At 40.7% G+C, this 26,179-nt stretch overlaps 1 protein-coding gene across 1 annotated transcript in view; it reads right to left on the bottom strand.

The window, feature by feature from the left end:
• Positions 1–16,288: 16,288 nt before the first annotated feature.
• LOC138737700 (uncharacterized) overlaps positions 16,289–26,179 on the bottom strand; it is a 59,522-nt gene continuing 49,631 nt past the window's right edge. The window contains exons 3-4 of the mRNA XM_069888298.1: positions 22,754–22,866; positions 16,289–16,601 (exon numbers count right to left, since the gene is read on the bottom strand). The gene's annotated coding sequence lies outside the window, so the exon portion shown is untranslated. The remainder of the gene's footprint in view (positions 16,602–22,753; positions 22,867–26,179) is intronic.

The following is a 26,179-nucleotide window of genomic DNA, read 5'->3' as shown; positions in this document are numbered from 1 at the left end:
CTTGAATAATATGTGTGTTGTCATGTGGAGAATTAAACATTTCAATTAATGTAGAATGTGTAAGTGGGTGGTTCAGGATTAGTGCAAACTCAGTGGACTGAAGGGTCTCTTTCTGTTATTCTCTCCACATTTCTCTGTTAGTTTAAGCCATACTGTATATTGAATATGGGCCATGATGAGATCTGACCTGCAGCATGGCAAAGACGTCAGAAATGTCCTTACTGTGTTTTAGCCAATGCAACTGTTCAAAAATTTGACAGATCAAATGTATTCAGTGTCCAATTTTACTCTCCATTGACTTCAATGGAATCTAAAATTGGTAGATGCATAAAGTGGACAGTCGATTTGTTGGTACCAGGATATCACGAGGCAGAGGGAGTTAAAATGAACTTCCATTCCTCCAGAGGCAACACTGTTAAGCCGGTTCCTCCATTTCATCCTTTCAAATGTCACATTTGAAAATCATGTGCATTGCGTATTCAGGATATTTCTGATAATATAGATAACAGGTATAGCATATAATCCTGTAAATTGCTGAAGCTTGCTGAATGTTATCCACCACAATTACTGAGAGTACTCCCCCTATTTATCAATGCTTAATTTGTTCTGCTCATAATTATGGTTGCCATTCAGTTGTCAAAAGCCAACTCTTAATAATGGAGTTATTAATAATGTTAGAACTTAATAATGGAATTATGTTCTTTCCAGTTTGAATCATTTTAAAATTGAAGTCATTGTCGTGTTTCATCTATGACAGACAAAATCCCATCTGTATCAATTTGCAATTGGTAAGAAAGCAGTGACAATGTTTGTGTCCCTAGAGTAGATTATCATGGATTGACGACAAATAGAAACAGATCAATCACCCTGGAGCAGTCAGAAATGTTACTTGTTCCATTTACTTATTCTGCTCATAACCATTAATGAATGAAATAATCAATCCATTAAGTGAGAATCTTGCATTAAAATCCCAGTTGGTGTGTTGAAGGAAGTGGAGAGGATATGGTAAATCATTAGGTGAGCCAATTGTTCCATAATGACAAACAAAGCCTATCTGTAAATTGAAGGAACAACACCTTATATTCCGTCTGGGCATTCTCCATCAGAAGGCTTTAACATCAACTTCTCCAATTTCCATTAAACACCTCCTCCATGTCTCTCTCTTTCCCTAACCCTCTGTCTCCTTTCACCACCTTCCCTCCCCTTGCCTATCAGAGAGTTACCCTCTCCCACTATCACTTCTCAGCTTTTTTTTCAGTTCTATCCTGCCATCTGTATCCACCTACAACCTCTTACTTGCTAGCCTGTGCGCCTCCCCTGTCCCTCCCTCTGTACTCCTCTTCATCCTTCCTCCCTCCCCTCCACCCTCTGCTTCCTGTAGATGTATGACCTGTTGAGTTTCTTCAGCATATTTGTATATTGCACTCAACCCCAGATTCTGCAGACTTTCTTGATTAAACCTACCATCTAACATGCTCCTTTCACTAGGCTGTTCATTCATCCATTTCGGATGTTTCTTTTTGGGAATTAGATAATAAAAACATAAGTCACTGTGAGCATATATTGGGGAATTTACGTAGTCTCACCCAGTCCTGTTTCAGCCCTGGATGCAATCTCTACCAGCTGTGTATCCGTTGCAACGTGAAAATGACTGAAGTTCAAATGTCACCACTGGATGCCTACACTTCAGCCTTAACCAAAGTGGTGGCAGTAGACATCTGTTTTTGACTGTTTCTTATGCAAACGGACCATCATAATGATTGTTTGTAAACTTTAAAAATGTTCACAGTGCCATTCAGAATATCACACTTCAAATTTTTAAAACTAAACTAGAAAACCTGTTAATCTGAAACGTTCTTCTCTCAGTTATTACCATCATAATCGAGCATCTGTTCACAGCTCTAAAGTGCAAAAGAGACACCAGTTTAAACATATTACATTTGTGACAAAACAATATGAACATGAAACCCACAGTATGATTGATAGTGTTTGATATAAGGTCACCCCTTGAATTAGAATGCTGTTAATTAGCTGTGATAAAAATGAAGGAAATGCTTATCGAGATTTTCCAATGGCTCGAATTAAACCTGGGATGTTAACAAAAGCCAATAATCAGTTCCTCAGCAAGATTACAGTCACTGTTCACATTAATAAGCTTGCCCAGTTGTTTCCACTTGGCTCCATTATAATTGTAAAGTCAAAAATTGTTTCAGGAGCAGGTTTTGGGGTCGAGAATGTCCATTAGCTGTGGGGTATGAATGGCCATGTTGGCTCAGCAACATAAGGGACAAAAAAATTTGCAACACATAAATATCATGGAATCACCACGTCCAACCAAGAGAGAATCTAATCTGACCCATCTCTTCCTTCCCAATTCCAATCTTGCCAACAATTATTTATCATTTCCAAATTCCCAACAAGGATTCTAAACAGATCTGAAATGGATTAATAAATGACCCATCTAAAGGTGCAAGAGTTCTGGTGGGTATTATGGCACAATTTCTCACCAGTTATTTTCTTATTTACTACCAACAACATACTAGTTGCGAGTTTGAAGGAATTCTGTCCTCTTCATGGATGTGCATAGGTGCAATGAAAGTCAAGACCTTGGCAGCACCTTGGTCAAATCAGTCAATTTGACTTGGACTATTGATGAACTTAAGCATCCCTTTTTATCGCCAGTATACCATGGTTGCCGCATGTACCATTTGAAAATGCATCTCGAGAGGCATCATGATTTCTTCAGAGACTCCTCTTAAACCTTGAACTTTGCCAGACAAAATGATTAGGGCAGCAAGCATGTAGGAGGAGGATTAGTGAGTTGATAACCACAAATAAGGTCTCATTTAGCTAAACAGGCATGAATTAATTAATAGTACCTCAAGACAGTTAGAAAGCAACCCACGATCCCAGTCACAGAGAAAGTTAACTGCCAACTTTCATTTGGGTTATTTTGTCGCATGGTGTGAATTTTGAAAAGGCAGCCTTAGATGACAAATTGAAATATGACCGAGCTTAAGGTCTGAAAATCTTTAGTTTATATTGCCATATCTCCAATAGACAACAAAAAATCAGGAATAAGGATCATTTGTTTACAGTTCATTTTGAATCTGTGTTTATTCCATTATTCTAATTGCATTTCTTTTTAGATTTTTAAAAATGTTTCATTTAAAAACAAAACTAGTGTTCAATCTACTTTCCTCTTGCTTTGCAACAAAGATATCACCTTCCCCACAAGACAACACCTGGCCTTTAATGTTTAAGAATTGATGCAAAAATTGGTGATTATGTTTTCATCACAAATAATTTTTTTCATGTCCTCTCATGAGAATTATTAGGCATTTCAGATGCAAAATGATTACATTTCTTGCTTAATTTATTTTGTTTGTCAATTAATTAAAATACAGTGTTTTTTCTACATTGTTCCTGGTCTTTGCTTAGTTCATTAAAAGAAAGATGCCTATAGACATTTTGTGTGCAGTGATTGTGAAAACTTTGAAATTTTTGTGACATTGATAATTCCCTGCAGTTTAGAGATTTGCAACTTCAAACATTGCAAAGGCTGCTTTTTGGGAGAAAACTAACCTCAGGGATATGATGTTTTGGAATAAAGATATTTCCTGTATAATGCAAAGAACACTGCAGGACAGAAAAAGGCTCCTTCAGCCCTTTTAGTCTGTGCTGAACCATTTTTTTTTGTCTAGTCCCACTGACCTGCACCCAGTCCATAGCCCTCCATACCTCTCCCAACCATGTACCTGTCCAAATTCTTCTTAAATATTAAAATTGAGGCAGCATTCTGTGTGAAGAAGTTCCCCCTAAACTTTTCCCATTTCACTCGTATCCCATGTCCTCTGGTTTGTATGTTCTCTGCACTCTTTCTGTTTTATTGATACCTTTCCTATGGTTAGATGACAAAAACTGCACTCAATACTTCAAATTTGGCCTCTTATACAATTTACCATAATATCCCAACTCCTGTACTCAATACTTTGATTTCTGAAGACCAATATGCCAAAAGCTCTCTTTACAATCCTCTCTAACTGCAATCCCACTTTCAGAGAATTATGTATCTGCATTCCCAAGTCCCTCTGTTCTACCGCACTCCTCAGTGCCCTACCATTCACTGTGCATGTCCTTTCTTGGTTTGTCCATTAAAAATGCCTCATCTCATACTTTTCTGCATTAAATTCCATCTGCCATTTTTCAGCCTATTTTTCTAGCTGGTCCAGATCCACCTGCAAGCTTTGAAAACCTACTTCACTATCCACGAGGCCTCCAATCTTAGTGTCATCTACAAATTTGCAAACATTATCATCCAGATCATTGATTTAGATGGCAAACAACAATGTTCCTAGAATCTATCCCTGAGGCACACCACTAGTCACAGGTCTCTAGTCTGAAAAGCAGTCATCCACTACTACTCTCTGGCTTCTCCCATCCAGCCATTATCAAATCCTGTTCACCATGAATACCTAGTGTCTGAAACTTCCTGACTAACCTCCCATGTGGAACCTTGTCAAAGGCCTTACTAGCTTCATATAGAGAACATCCACAATCTTTCCTTCATTAACATTTCTGGTAACCTTATCGATAAACTCTTAAGATTGGTTAAACAGGACCTACCATACATAAAGCCATGTTGACTATCCCTAATCAGTTTCTGTCTATCCAAATAATTGTATGTCCGATCTCTAAGAACACCTTCCAATAATTTACCTACTACTGATGTCAGGCTCACTGGCCTACAATTTGCAGGTTTACTTTTGGAGCCCTTTTTTAAACAACTGAACAACGTGATCTACCCTCCAATCCTCTGGCACCACACCCATAGCTAAGGAAATTTTAAATATTTCTGCCAGATCCCCTGCAATTTCTGCACTAGCCTCCCTCAAGGCCCAAGGGAATATCTTGTCAGAGCCTGGGGATTTGTCCACCCTTCTTTGCTTTAAGACAACAAATACTTCCTCCTCTTTAACCTTTATATGTTCCATGACCTCACTGCTTGTTTCCCTTACCTCCCATGACTTTGTGCCTGTTTCCTGAGTGAATACTGATGGATTTAAAAGAAAAGCATTTAATATCTCCCCCACTTCTTTGGCTCCATACATACAAAGCCAACCAGTTGGAACTTCAGGGGGACCAATTTTGTCCCTTACTATCCTTTTGTTCTATATATACCTGTAGAAATCCTTAGGATCTTCCTTCCCATTGTCGGCCAAAGCAACCTCATGTCCTTTAACCTTCCTGATTTCTTTCTTGAGGTTTTTCTTGCTCTCTATATATGCCTCAAGTACCTCATTGGCTCCATGTCACCTATACCTGCTATACAATTCTCTCTTCTTCCAAACCAAATCCCCAAACCTTGGCTGAATGGTATACAAAAAGCAACCTTTCCCTCAATGTACACCTCTGGTTTTCCTTCGGAGACATTATTCAGTTGAGTCATATTTTGAACTATTGAGACTTACAAAGTTAGACAAGGGATAATTTACAGTAGCACTCGAATTAGAACTTTAATTATGACATTCATTGATTGATGGTTTGGGGAAAGCAGTAAGGCCACTTATGTACCCTACTTGGTTCTGGTCATTCTTTGGACTGGAAGACACTGCTCAAAGTGATAACAGACTGCCCCAGTTTGAATTGTCCCTCACATCTCCGCCCGTTAGAAATTGCTGCCCTGCCCCAGTCTCTTTGTCCTGCTCTCCTTATCCCAGAAGCATTCCAGAGCTAAGTAACTCAACAGTCAAAGTTCATTTATTGTCAGAATACATACATGACATCACATACAACCCTGAGATTCTCTTTTTTTCTTGTGAGCCATGCAGAATTTCTACTTATCGATCATTTTAAATTGTAATCAAGAACAAAAATACATGTAGCAAGCAGGCTAGACCAAGAACATGGTGTGGATGTTTTATATTTGGATATTCAAATGGCCTTGACAAGGAGCCATACACGAAGCTGCTTAACAAGATAAGAAACCATGGAATTACAGGAACGATACTAACATTGGCAGATTGATAGGAAACAGAGAGTGGGAATAAAGGGATCCATTTTTGCTTGGCTACAAGTTACCAGTGGTGTGTTGGAGGGGTCAGCGTTTTGGTCAATTATTTTTTAGAATACAGGATATCACAAGAGGAGAAATAGGCTATTCAGCCCATTGAGTTAGTCCCACAATTTAATTATGAGCTTGACTACATTCTGCTTATACTTTGATAAAGGGCTCAAGCCCAAAACATTGGTTATGTGTCTTTAACTTTGCTCTATTAACTACAGGATCTTCGTGATGCCACCATCATCACCCTGTACAAAAACAAAGGGGAGAAATCAGACTGCTCAAACTACAGGGGCATCACGCTGCTCTCCATTGCAGGCAAAATCTTCGCTAGGATTCTACTAAATAGAATAATACCTAGTGTCGCCGAGAATATTCTCCCAGAATCACAGTGCGGCTTTCGCGCAAACAGAGGAACTACTGACATGGTCTTTGCCCTCAGACAGCTCCAAGAAAGGTGCAGAGAACAAAACAAAGGACTCTACATCACCTTTGTTGACCTCACCAAAGCCTTCGACACCGTGAGCAGGAAAGGGCTTTGGCAAATACTAGAGCGCATCGGATGTCCCCCAAAAGTTCCTCAACATGATTATCCAACTGCACGAAAACCAACAAGGTCGGGTCAGATACAGCAATGAGCTCTCTGAACCCTTCTCCATTAACAATGGCGTGAAGCAAGGCTGTGTTCTCGCACCAACCCTCTTTTCAATCTTCTTCAGCATGATGCTGAAACAAGCCATGAAAGACCTCAACAATGAAGACGCTGTTTACATCCGGTACCGCACGGATGGCAGTCTCTTCAATCTGAGGCGCCTGCAAGCTCACACCAAGACACAAGAGAAACTTGTCCGTGAACTACTCTTTGCAGACGATGCCACTTTAGTTGCCCATTCAGAGCCAGCTCTTCAGCGCTTGACGTCCTGCTTTGCAGAAACTGCCAAAATGTTTGGCCTGGAAGTCAGCCTGAAGAAAACTGAGGTCCTCCATCAGCCAGCTCCCCACCATGATTACCAGCCCCCCCACATCTCCATCGGGCACACAAAACTCAAAACGGTCAACCAGTTTACCTATCTCGGCTGCACCATTTCATCAGATGCAAGGATCGACAATGAGATAGACAACAGACTCGCCAAGGCAAATAGCGCCTTTGGAAGACTACACAAAAGAGTCTGGAAAAACAACCAACTGAAAAACCTCACAAAGATAAGCATATACAGAGCCGTTGTCATACCCACACTCCTGTTCGGCTCCGAATCATGGGTCCTCTACCGGCATCACCTATGGCTCCTAGAACGCTTCCACCAGCGTTGTCTCCGCTCCATCCTCAACATCCATTGGAGCGCTTTCATCCCTAACGTCGAAGTACTCGAGATGGCAGAGGTCGACAGCATCGAGTCCACGATGCTGAAGATCCAGCTGCGCTGGATGGGTCACATCTCCAGAATGGAGGACCATCGCCTTCCCAAGATCGTGTTATATGGCGAGCTCTCCACTGGCCACCGTGACAGAGGTGCACCAAAGAAAAGGTACAAGGACTGCCTAAAGAAATCTCTTGGTGCCTGCCACATTGACCACCGCCAGTGGGCTGATATCTCCTCAAACCGTGCATCTTAGCGCCTCACAATTTGGCGGGCAGCAACCTCCTTTGAAGAAGACCGCAGAGCCCACCTCACTGACAAAAGGCAAAGGAGGAAAAACCCAAGACCCAACCCCAACCAACCAATTTTCCCCTGCAGCCGCTGCAACCGTGTCTGCCTGTCCCGCATCGGACTGGTCAGCCACAAACGAGCCTGCAGCTGACGTGGACTTTTACCCCCTCCATAAATCTTCGTCCGCGAAGCCAAGCCAAAGACAAAGAAGATTAACTACATTATTTGACCTGCTAAGTTTCTCCAACATAGTGTGTTTACTTTTATACCAGTCTCTGGACTCAGATCAGAGTAGTAAGACTGGTAATGGGAGGTGGAAAGTTAAGTGTTTTGGAGCAATTGAGAACAAATTGGCTGTAGCATTTTATTAGTCTCTACTGGGATTTTATGGCAAAGAAAGCAACCTAGATTCTCTGTAATTTAAAAAGAGTACTGATTTGTATTGTTTTTTTTAAAAAAAACCCAAATTGAATATAATTAATTCCAGAAGGCCAAATCACATTGACCAGTACTGCTGCTTATGGTAAACCAACCCCCTCTCTCCTCTAAGCACCCACTGTTCATGGTGTTGGGCACAACCAGTTGCCCCAGTAATCATAAGGGCAAAGATTGAGGGGAACAATAGGCTTTATTGTACATAAGACTTGATCTGGCCCAGATGCAAGCTAGGGAAGTGCAGGGAAGGGAGAGGTGGCTCGATCTTTATGGCCTGGGTCACAGGAGAGTGTCATTAGGGGGCGGGCCAGCCCGAGCCTTTCCTGGCCAACAAATACATATAATCCATACCATTACACATGGACTCAGTCTTGCCTGCACTGTGAGTTGACAGCCCATTTAACAGGCCCTCTGCACCCTGGATTCCATTAGTTATGGTCATTTCAGCGACTGAGCCTCAGGTGTCTGGTTAAGCAGTCGTGGTCTCATTGTGACTCTGCAAGGTATGGACAACCCAGGTCAGTGTTTTATCAGCTGTAGAAGCTGAACTGATTTAATCATTTTTTTTAACCTATTTCTTACTTAATAAAATAATTAGTTTTAACACCACTTTGGTAAAATCACACAAAATAGCACAAAACATGTTTATAATGCAACTTCTCCTTTGATCTAATGTCAAATTCAAGTAAATTGCTATATGTATTGAAAATGCAGTGACTGAGGTTGTTTTGTGAGCAAACCAGTTGACATCTCAAAAAGAGTAAGACAAGCAAGGCACAAAGCAATTATGCAAAGGGGCAGATTTACTGAAAGAGATTAGTTGGTACGGTGTAAAAGAAACTTAATATCAGAATTTTGGGGTTCAATGAGGAGTCTGATAATAACAGGAAAGAAACTATGCTTAAATCTGCTGATGGAATCTTCTTCCTGTTGGGAGAAGAATGAAGAAGGTGTGTCCAGGGGGGGACGAGTCTTTTAATATGTTGACTGTTTTTCCAAAGCATGGGGGTTATAGATGGAATATATAAAGTAGAAGGTTTTGTGTATGATGGACCAAGCTATGTTCACAATCCTTGTGGCATGGGTAGAGCAATTCCCATACCATGCAGTGATCCATCCTGATAGGATGCTTTCAATTGTTCATGTGTAGAGGTTATTAAGGGACGCTATGACATGACAAATGTCCTCATGTTAGTGGGGAAGAAGAGGCATAGGTGTGCTTTCTTGACCATTGCAGCAGCATGCTTAGACTAAGATGTTATTGGAGAAGTTTACCCCTAAAGTAGCCTATTATTTCCATCTCAGCAATATTCATGTAAACCAGGATGTGAGCTTTGCCCCTCTTATAATGAGATCCTTGGTCTTACTAGTGTTGAGAGAAGTTGTTGTCCTGGTACTAAGCCACAAGACTCTCCCCTTCTCTCCGCTTCTGTCCCCCTCTCTCCCCTTCTCGGTTGAATACCATTTTGTTATTTCATAGATTCTGGCCATATCGGAATCAGAAGTTATCGGTGGTATCATCTGTCCATACAATTGTTGGAGTCCAGGGAGGAGTGACACACAGATATTGTAGTCATAGAACCAGACAGCAGGCAAGCCTTTCAACCAACAATTCCAAGCTAATTATAAAGCACTCACTTAAACTAATCCTAAACTAATCCCATTTTATTCTCCCCACATTCTTATCAGATCCCTTCCGGATTCTAGCACTTGCCTGTTCATTAGGGACAACTTGCTGTGGCCAATTAATCTGCCAATTTGCATGTCTTTGCTATGTGGGATGAAATCAAGGTCCTCAGAGGAAACCCACATGATGACAGGGAGAACATGCAAACTGCACCAGGGGGTCGGGGTTGAGCCAAGGTCACCAGAGACGTGAGACTGCAACTTGATTTAGCTGCACCACTCTATTATCCAGTTCATGGGATTTTAAGTCAAGCAAATAAAAAAAAACTGAAAATCTGAAGGTGTTAAAACCAATATTAGGTTAGTCAATTTGATAAATGGAGAGAATTTGGATTATAATACTTTATGTGAATGTGATCTTGAAAATAAAACATATCTTTCACTTCCCCATCCAGTGCCCACATCAGAATCATTGCTTTGCAAACCAAAATCTAAATTAAGAGATGCTGTTTATGTCACAGGTTAATAAATCTGTGTTTTGTATATTTCCTGGAAATGCATTTCATTCCAGAATAGATAGAAAAAACTCATCTTGAGAAGCAGTTGTCAATGGTCACCAAACATAGTCTATTTCCATGAACATTTGCTCTGATACACATCTAATATCCCCCCCCCCCCCCTCCACTTCAGGGATTTAACTTTAACTCTGCTCCAATATTGAGAATAATTTATAGATGTGATGTGGTTTGGTGTGACAAACAGCCACAAATTCCAGGACACTTCCCCTCAGTGCCTATGCCACTGTGTTCTACAAGTAAAACAATTTGATGTCACGATGTAGAGGCAATGAAAATGATAATTTTGCAGCCAATTTAAGCAGCAGCAAAACATTTTTTCAGTGCGGCAATAGGTTTCCTCCATTGTATATAGTTATGATTGAGTACTGTATATATGGAGCTGGCCCGCCCACTGATGACTCATACCCTATGACTCCTCCCCCATGGTCCTGGGCCATAAAGGTTGTGCCACTTCTCCATTCCCACCAATCCTATACCTGGATCTGGGCCAGCAAGGTTCTTCTGTACTTAAAGCCTATCGTTCCCTCTTTGTGGTTACTGGTAGTGCACTACCAGCAATCAAACATACAGAGGGGAGTCACAATCTTCCAATCAAATCAATGGAGTTTTATGATCTCATAGCTAACTAACCACAAGATTGCCATTCAAATCACTCTAACCATCATTTAAAGTGATTGATTATGTGCCAACCTTAAATCTGTGTTTTGTATATTTCCTGGAAATGCATTTCATTCCAGAATATATAGAAAAAACCCATCTTGAGAAGCAGTTGTCAATGGTCACCAAACATAGTCTATTTCCATGAACATTTGCTCTGATGCATAGCCTACTTTTTGTAACTAATTTTATTCTTTAATTTGAAAATTGGCTACCCCAATTAATATGATCTGAAATAAAATGTGGACCTCAAAAAGGGCTGCAAATTTTGAATGGTTAACAATGATCTATTTCTCTTTTACCATGCATACTATCACATTGTTTCCTGCTAATCAAGTCTAAATTATTTCTCAATAAATTTATGGTTGGGAATACCAATTGCTTGTACTTCTGAATTAAGTGAAATAAAATAGCAGTTTCATTGAAAAGTGATTTTTTTATGAAAAGACAATAAATTATTAAGTAACGCTATAAACAGTGTTATTCCTAATAAAAAATAATGGATTCATAAAATTTATGATGCCATTTTTTTTGAATATTTAATTTAAAAATTTTCATACGTTATATATTATAGTGCGTTGTGAGAGAGCGGCTGGACAGGCTGGAGACACGGGCTCCTAGCTCATGTATCACAACAGAATGTTTATTTAAAACTCACCCGCTTGCTTTTCAGGCTGAAAGTTGGATGCCAACTTCCGGCCTGGACCACTGACCATGCGTAGCAAGTGGGGCTGATTCATCCCGGCACACCTGTGCACTGCCACACAATTCCACCCCCGCTCCCCCCCCCCCCCCCCCCCCCCCCCCCCGCTGAACCTGCACCAATAATGTCCTGCTGCGTTGATGGCACCTGTTGCTGTTTTGGCAGCCTGCCTCTGCATGCTGGCTGCTGGACTCTGACCATGCCAATTGCTTGTACTTTTGAATTAAGTGAAATAAAATAGCAATTTCATGAAGTGTTTTTTTTATGAAAAGATAATAAATTATTAAGTAATGCTATAAACAATGTTATTGTTAATATTCAAGCATTCGGGCTTCAAATGGTCCACAGTGAAAAGCTTCTCTCTGCCCCCGATTTCTAAGGCAAAGATGGAACCCATTCTGTGGAGCACTCTATAGGGTCCCTTGTAGGGATGCTGAAAAGGTGGTCTGTGACTACCCCTGCATACAAAGACATAAGCACAATTTGTTAGGTTGTGGGGAACATGTGAGGGGGCTGGCAGTGTTGTGAGGGTTGAGGGGGTGCAAAGAACCCCAGCTTGTCCCTTAAGTGCTCCAGGGTGTGCCCTGGGTCCTGGGCTGGGCCAGGAACTGACCTGGGATAGCGAGGGGTTCCCCATAAAGCAACTCAGCAGTTGAGGCATGCAGGTTGCCTTTGAGGGCTGTAGTCCAGGAGGATCCAAGGGAGCTTGTCTGCCCAGTTCAGACCCTTGAGTCCTGCTATGAGGGCTGATTTCAGGTGTGGGTGGAAATGCTCCACAAGGCTGTTGATTGGGTGTGATAGGAAGTTTAGTGGTGTACCTGGGTCCCCAGGAGTTTGGAAAGTTCACCCCATAAGGTGGATGTGAACTGCAGGCCGTGGTTGGTGGTTATGTGGGCTGGGATGGCGAAATGGGAGATCTAGGTGGACAATAGAGCCCTGGCGCACGTGTTGGTGGCTATTTTGGGAAGGGGAGGGGGTCACCTCCAGCCACTGGGTGAATCTGTTCACCATGGTGAGTAGGAAGTGGTATCCCCTCGAAACAGGCAGAGAGCCCACAATGTCCACGTTTACATCTTCGAATTGGCATGAGGAGGGCTCGACCTGCTAGATAGGCATTCGTGTGTGCATCAGAACCTTCATCATCTGGCAGTTTGCGCACACTTTTGCCCATTTTGTGACCTTTTTGTGAAGGCCATGCCAGATGAACTGGGCAAAAACCATCTGAACCATCGTACGGATGGAGGGGTGTGACAAACTGTGAATAAGACCGTTTTCTGCCTCTTTGGTGGAGAGCTTCCTGTTGAAATGTCACACAGGATGGTGGTGGTGTCTTCTAGGCCATGATGGCTGTGCAGAAACACTCTGTGTCCAGGTCAGATTATTGAAACCAGGCCGACTTGTAGAAGTCAACGACCTGCGAAAGGGCACACACTGCTAGCCTGGAGAGGGCATCTGTGACTATGTTGTGTTTTCCAGTGAGATGGGGAATGGAGGTCGTAAACTCCGAAATGTATGACAGGGGCCGCTGTTGGCGGATGGACCATGGATCCAAAACCTTGTGGAAGGTGAAGGTTAGTGGCTTGTGGTAAGTGTAGACTGTGAAGGGCCAGCCTTAGAGGAAATAGCGGAAATGGTGAACTGCAAGGTAGAGGGTGAGGAACTCCCTGTCAAAGGTGCTATACTGGTGTTCTGGTGGATGGAGATGGTGACTAAAGAATTCAACTGGCCTCCATGTATAGTCCATTAACTGCTCAAGGACTGCGCCCACAGAAGTGCTGGATGCGTCGATCATGAGTGCTGTGGGTGCATCCATCTGAGGGTGCACTAGCATAGTTGAATGCACCAGGGCCTCCTTAGTACTTCTGAAAGTGGGCAACCCCTCATCTGTCCCATCGAGGTCTCTGGTGGAGACAGTCATCAGGTCAAAGAGGGCGCACATGATAACAGCTGCCATGGGGATGATTCTGTTGTAAAAGCTCACCATCCCCACAAATTCCTGAAGGCCTTTGAGAGTGGATGGCCTTGGGAACTGACAGATTGCCTCTACCTTGTCTGCGAGTGGCACTGCACCATCTTTCGTGAAGCGAAATCAATCTCCTTGTGGCCGAACTCACACTTTGCAGTGTTGATGATGAGACCGACATCTGCCAGTCAAGAGAATAGTTGTCGTAGGTGCACCACATGTTCCTCCTGCATGCTGTTTGCCACCAGGATATCATCGAGGTAAATGAAAATGAATGGTAGGTCATGTCCTACGCATCCATCAACCTCTGGAATGTCTATGCGGTGTTCTTCATTCAGAATGGCTTCCTCAGGAACTCGAAAAGGCCAAATGGAGTGATGATGGCCGTCTTCTGGACATCATCCAGTTGGACCGGGATCTGATGATTCCCCCGCATCAAGTTCACTTTGGAGAACAGATGGCTCCATGAAGGTTGGCTGTGAAGTCCTGAATGTGAGGCATTGAGTAGCAGTCCAGAACCATAGCATCATTCAAATGACAGTAGTCACCGCAGGGTTGCCAACTGCCGTTGGCTTTAGGCACCATGTGGAGGAGTGAAGCCCACAAGCTGTCGGACCTATGAACAATGACTAGCTCCTTCATGTGAGTGAACTCCTCCTTGGCCAGTTTGAGTCAGTCGGGTGCCAGCTGACAGGCCAACCAGTGGATTGGGTTCCGTTGGTCTTAATGTGGTGCTGGACACCATGGCATTGTTGTGTGGATGTGAACAGTGGGTGCAGAATAGCAGGGTAGCTGGTAGACAGGTGGCGGTAGTGGTTGCCTGAGGTCTCCACAGCGGCTAGGTGAGTGTTTGGCTCATTGGATGTTCCAAGGGGTACCGACTGAAAGGTGTCTGCATGGACAAATCATTTCTGTGCAGGTCCACCAGTAATCTGAAGGAAATCTATGCCCAGCAGGGGTTTGTCCACTGCTGCCAGCGTGAACTGCCACTAAAAATCCCTTTCGGCGAAACGCTGGGGTTTGAGCTTCCGACCAAAGGTCAGGATGGTTGTGTTGTTGGCTGCTTGTAGGAAGGGGCCTTGTGGTCTCATGGAATGATTCTTATCTTGGATCCTGTATCAATAAGGAATCTGTGGCCCGAGATGCTGTCCCACGCATGAGGCAGGCTGTTCTGTCGGCCAGCAGTTGCGGCCACTAATGGCAGCTGGCCTGCTCATTTACCTGAAATAAGCAGGGCTTTCAACATTTTCAAGCCTCACCCCCTCAACGTTGATGGTAGAAACACAGACGTTGATCTGTGGGAGCTTGGCTTGGGTGGCAGGTGCAGCACTCTGATGGGGTCTTGCCTTCTGGGTGGACTCGTGCTGCAGCCTGGTCAGTCAGTTGACCGTCTTGGGGGTCTCGCATTTGGTGTGGTAGAGGACATTAGTTTTTGCTGCGACTTTATGTGGGTCACTGAAATCAGTGTCCGCGAGCAAGAGCCTGATGTCCTCTGGCATGTGTTAACAAGTGTTGTCAGCATCTAAGTGCAGGAGTCTAATGGTCCTCTCACATTGGGAAAGGTCGTATATGCTGATAAGGAGGTTTTTTTAAAGCCATATATTTACCCTCTTTCGGCGAAGCTTGTATGTGGTAATCTACGAGGGCGGCAGTCTCCAGGTCAAGAGAGCTAATGACGTTGAAATACCTCGTTGAATTGAAAGTGATAAGCTTAATCTGGAACTGGGCCTCTGTTTGGCCCAACCAAGTGTGGGCTGGTTAGTCCAGAAGGTCAGTAGCTTTAATGGTACAGCATCTACTGGTGCGGAGTTCATCTTGTTGAGTCTTCAGAGCGTGGAGACTCATCAGGTTTTCCACAGTAGAGCACTGTGAGAGAGCGGTGGTACAGACTGGAGATGCAGGCTGCTAGCTTGGAATAAACAGAATGTTTATTTAAAACTTTCCTGCTTGCTTTTCAGGCTGAGAGTCCAGACTGCACATACATTCCGCCGCTTGCCTCACGCTGAAGCAAGTGTTCATTCCAACTTCCAGCCTTGACCGGAAGAGATGGATGCGCGCTGCCATCTTTGCCATGGTTTCCCTGCTGATCGCGCATAACAAGTGGGGCCAGTTCATTCCGGTACACCTGTGCATCACCACAATAAAATAATTTGTATAGCTCCTTCATATTAGTGCAGATTAGTCCTGACTACAAAAGGAAATATACCCCCTCCCTTAAAAATTAATACCCTCCCTAACCTCAATCCCCCAAAACAAAATCGATTATTGCTTATTCATTTTCATGTTATATAGTAACATACTAAAGAAAGGAAAAAAATAAACTACTGGATTGTACTAGGATTGGCCATGATGCACCAAGTTCTTCAGGCGACAGTGTTGTCCTTGGTTTTTTCCCTTGGCCCATCTGACAATCCAAAGACAAAAAAGGAAAGTGCAGAAAAAGAGTAAATTATGATTCACTACTAAAACAATACTATATAACAGAGTAAAAAAACACCACAGCAACACTATCACCTTCCACTGTGCAGGCTGTGACCGATAAACATATGAATCAGCAGGGGTTCGCACCTCCTCCACCTCTCCCAATCCTCCTGAGATTTATTGTACATTTCTTTTAACAAACTATTTCATAACCATAATTCAACTTCTTTTCGGTTACACAGGTTTAATATAAAAATTAAATATCATATTTAGTCTTCAAGGTCTTCATCCAGCTCCATCTCTTGCATGTGAATTGTACTTGGAGTCATACGGATTGGAACAGGGTGAACGATAGCTGTGTCCTGGGTGCAGAATAGCAGGGTAGCTGGTAGACAGGTGGCGGTAGTGGTTGCCTGAGGTCTCCACAGCGGCTAGGTGAGTGTTTGGCTCATTGGATGTTCCAAGGGGTACCAACTGAAAGATGTCTGCATGGACAAATCATTTTCTGTGCAGGAAAATGGAGGGAGGAAAGAGGGCAAGAAAATGAAAATACATTCCTAATGGCCATTCCAGAAAACATTTAACCAAAATTAGCTATTATTCACACACGCACACAGGTTTTTTTTTTTAACTTTATTTAAGATTTTATAACATGAATAACATATAGGATTACATTTAAAAAAATTAAGAATAAAATAATAAAATTACAATACAATATCAGTAATCTAAATAAACTATACCCTCCCCAATAATTATTACACATTAATAACCCAACTCAAATTAGTCCAACCCCCCCTTCCCCCCAAAATAAAGAGTGAAGAATTAATAAAGTTAATAATATATGTGAGAAAAAAAACCCACTTACAAAAAAAACCATAACCGATTAAAATACTAACAAAAAAAAGTAATTAATACTAAGATATCAGACTTAAAAAACATATTTAAATCAAACTTAAATGCATATATTTAACAAACAGAGTTAAGATGAAACATATATTTAACTCAAACTTAATATAAAAAATTAGTAAAGTTAGTAACATTATCTACCGAAAATTCTTAAACAATAATCAATTCTTAAAAAAATTGTAGCATGAAAAAAAAGATGAAAAAAAACTTTCTCTATAGAGATAAACCTTCACCAAATATCAACTAACTTCACATCTATCATCATATTAGTCACATAAACCACCATCTTAAAACAAAATTCAAACCTCATTAAGCATTGTACAATTCAATTTTAGTACTCTTCCACCATTTTTCCCTTTTACTCTTGAATAGTTATCCAATAAAAGCTCCAATACCACATTTAAATATCCCCAATCATTACGTTAAAATTCAGATATCCAAATAATAAAAACACATCTACAACGAAATCTATATCTTCAACAAATGGAACATAAACCACAAACAAAATTCAAGCCTCATTAAGAATTGTACAATTCAATTTATAACTTTCATCATTATTCCCTTCGTTCTATAACTAAAGTAGCAAAATAATATACACCAGAATTACCACTCCTTTCACCTTAAAGTTAAAGAAAAAATATTTAAAAAAACTTATCCATCCCATTCACATTTAAATTTCAGATATTCCTTATCTACTGAATAAACTTTACAAAAAAAACCACATCAATTTTTAGTATTTTAAACAATCAAATACTTTCTTATGCTTTTTTTAATATTTGAACAAAAAAAACCCCTTCACTCTTTAATCTAATAATACAAAAAAAAAGGAAAAAAAAAACAGGTAGGAGGTTAAAAATACCCCCTCCCGTCTAAACCGCGCAATGCGGTAACTCCCAAAAAAAATGGGTGTGAGATAACTCACACGTAGCAGATGACTTTCAGGAAATAGTGCCTATCCAGTTCTCTCCCCCAACTCTCACTTCATCTTAAACTAACATCCTCATTATTTAATATCCCTTTTTAAAAAAAAAACATTAAAAAAAAGGACAACTCTTCTTTTAATCAGCTCCAACTGCCGAGTCACCATTACAACCATTCCTTCTTGGAGCACGGCTCTTTTCTTCCATCTCTTAGAGATCGCGGCGGACTATGTCTCTGTTGAAACTGAGTAATTGGCAGCTCTTGAGCAAATGCTATAGCTTCCTTTGGAGAATCAAAGAACTTTGGTTGGCAACCATCTGGAAAAACCTTCAAAACAGCTGGATATCTAAAGGTTGCCTTGTAACCTCTCTTCCACAACAACTCTTTAGCAGGATTGAATTCCCGTTTGTTGGAACATAACTTCTTGACTCAAATCCGCATAGAAGAAAACTCGATTATTTTGAATCATCAAGGGTGATTTTCTCTGTTGTGCATTTCTAATAGCCACTCGTAAAATTATTTCTCTGTCGTAATAATTCAAGCAACGAACCAAAACAGGTCTTGGACTTGGACCTGAAATAGGTCTTCTACGCAAGGCTCTGTGAGCACGTTCCAGTATTATACCTTCCGGGAAATGTTCTTGACCCAGCACCTGCGGAATCCATTCAGTAAAAAATTTTCTTGGGTCTGGTCCCTCCATGACTTCCGGCAAACCAATAATCTTTATATTGTTCCGTCTGGATTGGTTTTCCAAATAGTCAATCGTTTTCACCAAATTTTTATTTTGAGTTTGTAAGTCTTCGACCATTTTGGTCACATCAAAAACTTGATCCCGTATTTCGTCTATATCTTCTTCACACAAATTAAATTTATCTCTCAATTCAAGCTTAAAAGCTCCAAACTCAGCCATCTGTTGAGAATGTATTTTCACCAAAGTATTAAACCTAGTACCAAGTTCAGCCATAATCTTGAATAATCCCTGCATTGTATAAGATAATTTAGATTCAAGATTCACAAAAATCTTTTCAATTGGAAGAGATTTTGGTTCAACAGATTCCTGCTTCTTCTCCAAAGGATCTTCTATTCCTTCCTTCATTCTGGTTGCCTTCCTTGTAGTATGACTGCGTGTGGAAACCCCAGCCACAGCCTCTCCAGCAATGACTGGAGGACGCTGGCCGGGGCTTTCCCCAGTCCATAATGTATTAAATTCTCCCAGTACATCAAGTTGTATAGGTTCTTGTATCTCAAGAGATGCAGTTTGCAGCGCCACCTCTACAGATGACAAATGCCTCTGAGTTCTAAAGGCTGTTTGGCGCCCTCTTTAGGGGGCTCTACCAATGTAACATAGAGCTCTACATCCGAACACTGTACCTCTCTCCTGGGATCTATTTCACGCTGAGTCCCGGTGTCTTTCCTGTAGGTAGGCTCCAAAACTTGAACTTTTGGAAAATGTAGTTTTTTGATGATCTGTTGTCATTTTTTTTTTGCTCTTTTCCACCAATTGTACCATGATAAGTTAAATTAACAGCACTGAAATTATCTAAACTTTTAAAGAATTTTAACGGGCATTTCTAGACAAAACAATAAGATAGAGTCAGGAGAGGACTGGAAGGCACGTCTGATCCTTACGCCATCTTGCCACGCCCCCACACACACAGGTTTAATATAAAAAAAATAAATATCATATTTAGTCTTCAAGGTCTTCATCCAGTCTGTAGATTTGGCAAGATTCCAATAAATTTCTCTGCTTCCAGATAGCAAGGAACTTGCTATGGCCATTTGGCATAAAAAAAATTTTCAAGGTTGCAGGGTGTCGCAGAAAAGAACAATATCCTTTCTCCTATAATAGATTTTTTTTTCCACAGAATTGAATACTTCATTTTAAAAGATCTTCACTGATATCTGGGCAGAATAAAATGTTGCTTCCTTGATATTCAAGCAGCCCTTGACTCTGACGAGCTTTTTGAGCAGCTATTCTCAAAACCTTTTCTCTTTCCTGTTAACACAGGAATTTTATGGACACTGAACGCATATTTTGTTCGGGAGGTAGATTTTATCACAGGAATTTTATGGACACTGAACTCATATTTTGTTCGGGAGGTAGTTTTTAACACAGGAATTTTATGGACACTGAACGCATATTTTGTTCGGGAGGTAGTTTTTGTCTAAGGGCTCTATGATATCTTTCAATCTCAATTTACCCCACAAAACTTTCTTGGCTCAATACCTCTGGAATCCATTGATAATAAAATTGTGGCATACCTTGTTGTTCCCCTCTTTCAAACCCATAATTTTAATATTATTTCTTATGCTATAATTTTCTAAGGTATTGAAGCGGGCCGAGCGACCACACGGTTAGGCAGGCCAAATCGCCGCCCCAATCAGTTGAGGCAAGATGGCGCGGGGCCCCCTTCACTTCTCAAGAGAAGCCTGCATTTGGCAACACGCATTGCCTGGGAGATGTTGCCACTTCCTGGTTGTGTATTGCTGGGCTGGACTCCACAATGCGCTGACGTCACTCCCTCAGACCAGTGTGCCCCAGACAAGAAGTGAGTCATCTTCTTAAAGCAGCATGAGAGATTCAAATAAAGTTCAGTTACTGGTTCATCCTCATGCTGTGTGGACGTGCTTCATTTCAGTAGCACCGTCAGGAGTAGCCGCTACAGAGTACTTTTTGACAAAGTTTTTTTGATTTATAATGGTCCAAGCAGTCTCATTATTTTCCACATGAGACATTCTATCTTTAACTTGTTCCCCATCTTCTTTTCATTAACTATGATTAGTTTTATCCATATATTTCTTCCTCTTATTCATAGCTTCAGTTAACTTACTTATGTCTCTTTTCATTTCAGCCTTCCTTAAATAAGTCCACATTACTCACTTCCCTAGGAATAATAGGAGATTTTGTTTCTTCTTGATCATCACCTTGTCTTTGATCACTTTCTGAAGAGGAACTCCCTGACTCCGATGCTGATTTGGACGGGCCTGCCCGACTTCCAGCCTGACTTCTGGTTTTTTCATCTTTGGTGCCATCATCCTGCTCAACCGGGCCTGGCGCACTTCGCTGCAGCAGTGGAGGCTAGCCACTCATCTCAGAAGCGCTAGTCCCTGGCTCTGGAGTCAGATCAAGCCTTGTTGCCCGTTTGTTTTTTTGCCTTCCTTGCATTGTTCAGGTAGGCCGCAGCAGTTTTCTCCTTTTTCCCCATAGTTGTGAGCATGTAGAGATATTCAAATGTCATTTAATTGAGTTTTTATGCGTTTCATTACTTTTCAGACACTTTTCTTAAACAGATTTTAAGGAGGGTCAGGATTTTACATCCTAAGCACACATGACGTTCCCCCCTCTCCCCCCCAATTTATGATGCCATCTTAAGCTTAACATTAATCTAAATATTAATAATTATACAGATCCATTACAAACATAAAGTGTGATAAATACACAACATGATATTTTTTCTCTTTCTACTGACGTTGCTCAATCTAGTGAATTTATTTTAGATTCCAAGTATTGTGATATATTGCTGTCAGAAACTGAAACAACTCTTAGTTATTTTGGACCAAGAATTCAGTGCATGCTCCTTTTCATACACAATGAAATGCGAATGTGGAGTCATATTGATTACTGAATGTAATGCAGACCATGCAATGAACGAAATGCATTCTGAAACTCTGCATCATCCACATCCATGCATATATACAAAGGTTGCTGTGCACATTGCAGTGATGATAAACTTTATATAGTGTCTATGTTACTCTATTGCTACCACATTGGACAATTTATGCATAAAGAAGCATTATGTGGACTACTAACAGGAAAGCAGGTCTGTTCCTGTGATGCATCTTTGTTGGGTAGTCTAACACACTAGTAGCCCATGGGATCAGGTCCATGAGGACTGAAATTGTGTAGATGTGAGGGGCAGATGAGAGACTCTTGGGAATTCTCCATTCCTCTGCCATCACATAATCTAAATTATTTCTGGAGTAGTAGAAGATTGACTTCCATGTCTGCCATGGGAGTTCTCACACACCAAGTCTCTCCACCAGCTGATGCAGCAAAACAGCCTCTTCAACCATTCAATGATGGGAGCACATAGGACACTTTGTATCCTTTCAAATTATATCTGGCTACTGTGTGCAATTTGAAAAAGTAGTGTTTATGTAATGAACCTTTTCAAGGGCTGACCTGACAAGCCCCCTTTCTTGGCGCCATCCAGAGAAACTGGACTTGGTTGTGTGCATTTCCATTTTAGTGTATGTTTTCACATGAATCTGAATTTATATGCCACTGAGCCTCCTTTAAATTCCAATTAAAATCAAATTATTCTGAAATATATTAAAACCATACATAATATCCATTTTTATGATTCCTTATAAATAGGAGTTGTATGGTTTGAGTAAGTCAAGCGTTCCACTTAATTAGTGAACAAATTATTGAATTCAAATGCTCCTCTAGAAACAGCTACAGCCATTAATACTCAGTAATAATTCATGTTCTGATAACAAGCTGAACTGCAACACTTCATTAGTTATTTCTGAAGTATGATCTTCCTGAATGCCCAATGTGGTTTATTTTGGGTAGGGGCAGAAACCTGATGAAAGTACTCTGTTCTCCAACTTCCACCACTAGTTTAATGATAAGTAAACTGGATATGATAAATTACTGCTGCAATCAATGACTAAAAGAGTGAGTGTCAAAAGAGGTGAATCTCTTTCCTCACCAGAGCTATCGTATATTTTGGTAGACATGACGACCTTCAGATAAGATTGAACCCCAATTTCAGTCTGAAATTTCACGGTTTTAGCACATATGGGTTGTATAATATGACCCACCAATTTTCTGCTTGATGCCTCGGAGTGGCTACAATCATGCCAGAGACTGGTGTCCAAGCCTACCAGCAGCAATCCAAACTTTGTTACAGCACCCCAATCTCCAAGTAACATATCTGTAAATTAAGCAAACATGATTACAATAACAGTTTATTTTTAAACTAAAATCTTTGCTTCTGCCCTGGAAGATGCTGAAGTCCAAGTCTTCAGCATCGGTTGCAGCTGGAGTTGGTGATGGGGACTCCATTCCCAACATTGGGTGTGGTGCCATCTATATCAAGAAGTCACCTCAGGCTCCTGGGCAGGAGTGGGGACCTCGGGCTCCCAGGAATGAGCAGGGACCTCAGTTTCACAGGTGGTGTGGGGACCTCGGGCTCCCAGGTAGGAATGGGGACCTCGAGCTCCCAGGCAGGAGCTGGGACCTTGGGTTCCCAGACAGGAGCAGGACCTCCCACTTTACAATTCTTCTTTTACAAGTTAGAATTGTAAAATGTCTGGGTGGGCTATGCTGTGGTTGGGGGGGGGAGGTGTCATGGACCAACAGAGGCAGTTGGGAGGTGGTCAGAGACCTGCAGCGATGGTGGGGAGATGTCAGGACCAGTGGCGGCAGTTGTGAGAACGTGGTCAGGACCAGTTTGCTTTTCTGGCCAGAATTTTAAAATCACTTGTTTTTTTTATCTGGCCTATAAAACAACCCCTTTTTCTCAGGTGATGTTTGGGTGTTCAGGGGTCATCTTATCTGTCAAAATATACAGTATATCAGAAAACCTAGGCATGATCAGTTCTAATAAATTTGAGCTCTCCAATTCTACTGTATCCTTATTTAGAGAAGGGGTCCAAAATTGAATGCAGTATTCCAGTTGTTGCTTCACCAACATGCAATAATTTAAAGAGTTAGTAGATCCAGACATTAATTCTGTTTCTCTCTCCATAGATGCTGCCTTGATCTGCTGGGAGTTTCCAGCCTTTCTTCTTTTTATATCTGTAGCTAAGTTTATTGAAGTTTCAACAGACTGTTTATGGAAAAAGAAATAAAGTGAAATATAGAGCTCAAACATAAATATGAATGATTTTATTATGATTTTATTATAAGCAAAAGCAATAAATGCCCAGTAGAACAGTTATGATATGAAAAGGGAAGGTTAAAAAATGAAATATGCTCTTCCCTTTAACACTGACAGGCTGTTATGTATTATTTTTATATGTAAACCTAATGTTATGGTTTTGGTCTGGGACAGTTTGGGAATCCATTTGATTTTTCTTGTATTGCTCAAATGTTAACAGTCAACACTTAGAAAGTAAAGGAGACTGGTTATTTTAACAAGCTGCTAGTAGCATCTGTGCAGGGAAATGGAGAGGTTGCACTTCTGTCAAGACCCACTCATCAAGATCCCTCATCAAGATTATTCACCAGGCTTGATGAAGGGTCTTCACTGGAAAGCTCAACTCCCCATTTCACACCACAGATGCTGCCTGACCTGATGAGTTCTTCCAGCAACTTTTATTTTTGGCATCAGATTGCAGCATCTCCGGATTCTTGGGCCTTTAAGTAATTTTAATCAGTGCTTGGTTTTTCCACAATGAAATTGGTGACTACATATCATATATAACCATATAACCAATCACAGTATGGAAATAGGCCATCTTAGCCCCTCTAGTCTGCACCAATTTAAGTGACTATTATTTAGTACTTTCTTGTATTAAAAAAAAATCAGTATGTAAACATACAGTAAAGATAGAAAAATGTATATGCTTCTGTTTACAGTATCTCCACATATTAGAATTTAATTTATAAATGAACATAATGTTCATGAAATAGTCAACAGTTGCCGGTGGTGAATGCAATTTTGCAGGCTTGTGAATCAATGCCCAATAGTTCATTATATTTCAATATATTTCCCCATCACAATCCTCTGACTCTTGCCCACTAAACAAATGGTTAGAAAAATCATACAACACCTACTTTCGATTTCATAAAGCACAACCTGGACAGAAGATTGTTGAGAAATTATCTCCTTGGAAAGAAGGTTTAGCTGTGATTTTCTCATTGTTAGAATATCTATGTGATATTTTGCATTACTTGCATATAATCAGAATTGTCTAATGATAATAGTTCATCTTTCTCGCATATAGAATTATTTTGACTTGTATCAACTCATTTACTTTTGAAAGGGTTATTTGAAGTCTTATTCTCCCAAATACTTTGGCAATATATCTAAATGTAACTTCAGTAAGACCCCAGGTATCTAGCACCAATGGGGATTGGTAGATGGTGGAAAAGTGAATTTTCCAGTTGCTTGAGATTGTGGGTTGCGGGATTGGTGAACTAACCACTGGGGGGTGCCAATTTTAAACTTTTATATATTATACCTATTTATTTTCAGCTTGAGGCTGCCAGTTGCTTGAATTCCAGATAATAGAGATTTTACTGTATTCAAGCATTCAATTTATGAATGAGTCAACTGAAGTTTAATGGCTAAAGGGCTAAATTGTCCTCACCTGTTAAATGTGAGATGGAATATTTTTGCTGAATTTAATGAACTCATTGTTAATCTTGCAAAACTTCAATGTGCACTTTAGTCTGCTTGCATCCTCTACCAAAAGACATTTTGTTCTATAGCTGACATGAGCTATCTCATTGATGTCTGTCTTTTGGGTTTGTAGTATCTGAATTTATCTTTACAAGAATCAAAGTTCACAGCACTTCAGAAAAACACACATGTATCTAATATCTGATATTTGTTGTGTATATTTACCACATTTTTCTTTCAATTTGAATTCTCTTCCATAAAGTGTAAATTCAATAACTTTGATTGGGGGGGGGGGGGGGAATTCTCACTGTATAAACTCTGAAATAGTGATAAATATTAAATCAATCTGTGACCTGGGGATTAATTTTAAAAATTAATCATCGATGGGTAGAAATGGTCAATCTTTGAGGAAATGCTGCCTTGTTGATAATCCCAATCAATTCTGTCTGGTGAAATCTGGAACCACAGTATTTTATTTATTTACTGAGCTGGCTAAAAGACCATAAAATCAAAACTTTCTGCCTGAAATCCAGCGACTTTATCCCACAGAGCAGCTCCATTTCTTCAAGTACAAAGAAAAAAAGACAAGTATCAGAGGGTTATCTCAAATTTTACATGATTAGTTTCAGTTCATTGCTTCACAGGCAATATTATTTCACCAGGTAGACAAGTTAGTGGCACTCACACACTATTCTCCCAATGGGCAAAGCCTTTTCATTGATTGGAAACACTGAATTCCAACCTTTAATTAACATAACTATATCATAAACTGGAAACAAAAAATTCTGTCATATCTTTTTTCCTTTGATTTTTTTAGCATTCTTATTTCTAAAAAACATACTGTACTTTATATAACTTTATAAATGTTTCTGATAAAACTATTTTGCTTAAAGTCCAG

This window comes from Narcine bancroftii, chromosome 6 (genome assembly GCF_036971445.1).
Source record: "Narcine bancroftii isolate sNarBan1 chromosome 6, sNarBan1.hap1, whole genome shotgun sequence".
Lineage (NCBI taxonomy): Eukaryota > Metazoa > Chordata > Chondrichthyes > Torpediniformes > Narcinidae > Narcine > Narcine bancroftii.
This window is presented reverse-complemented; position numbering and strand designations above follow the sequence as displayed.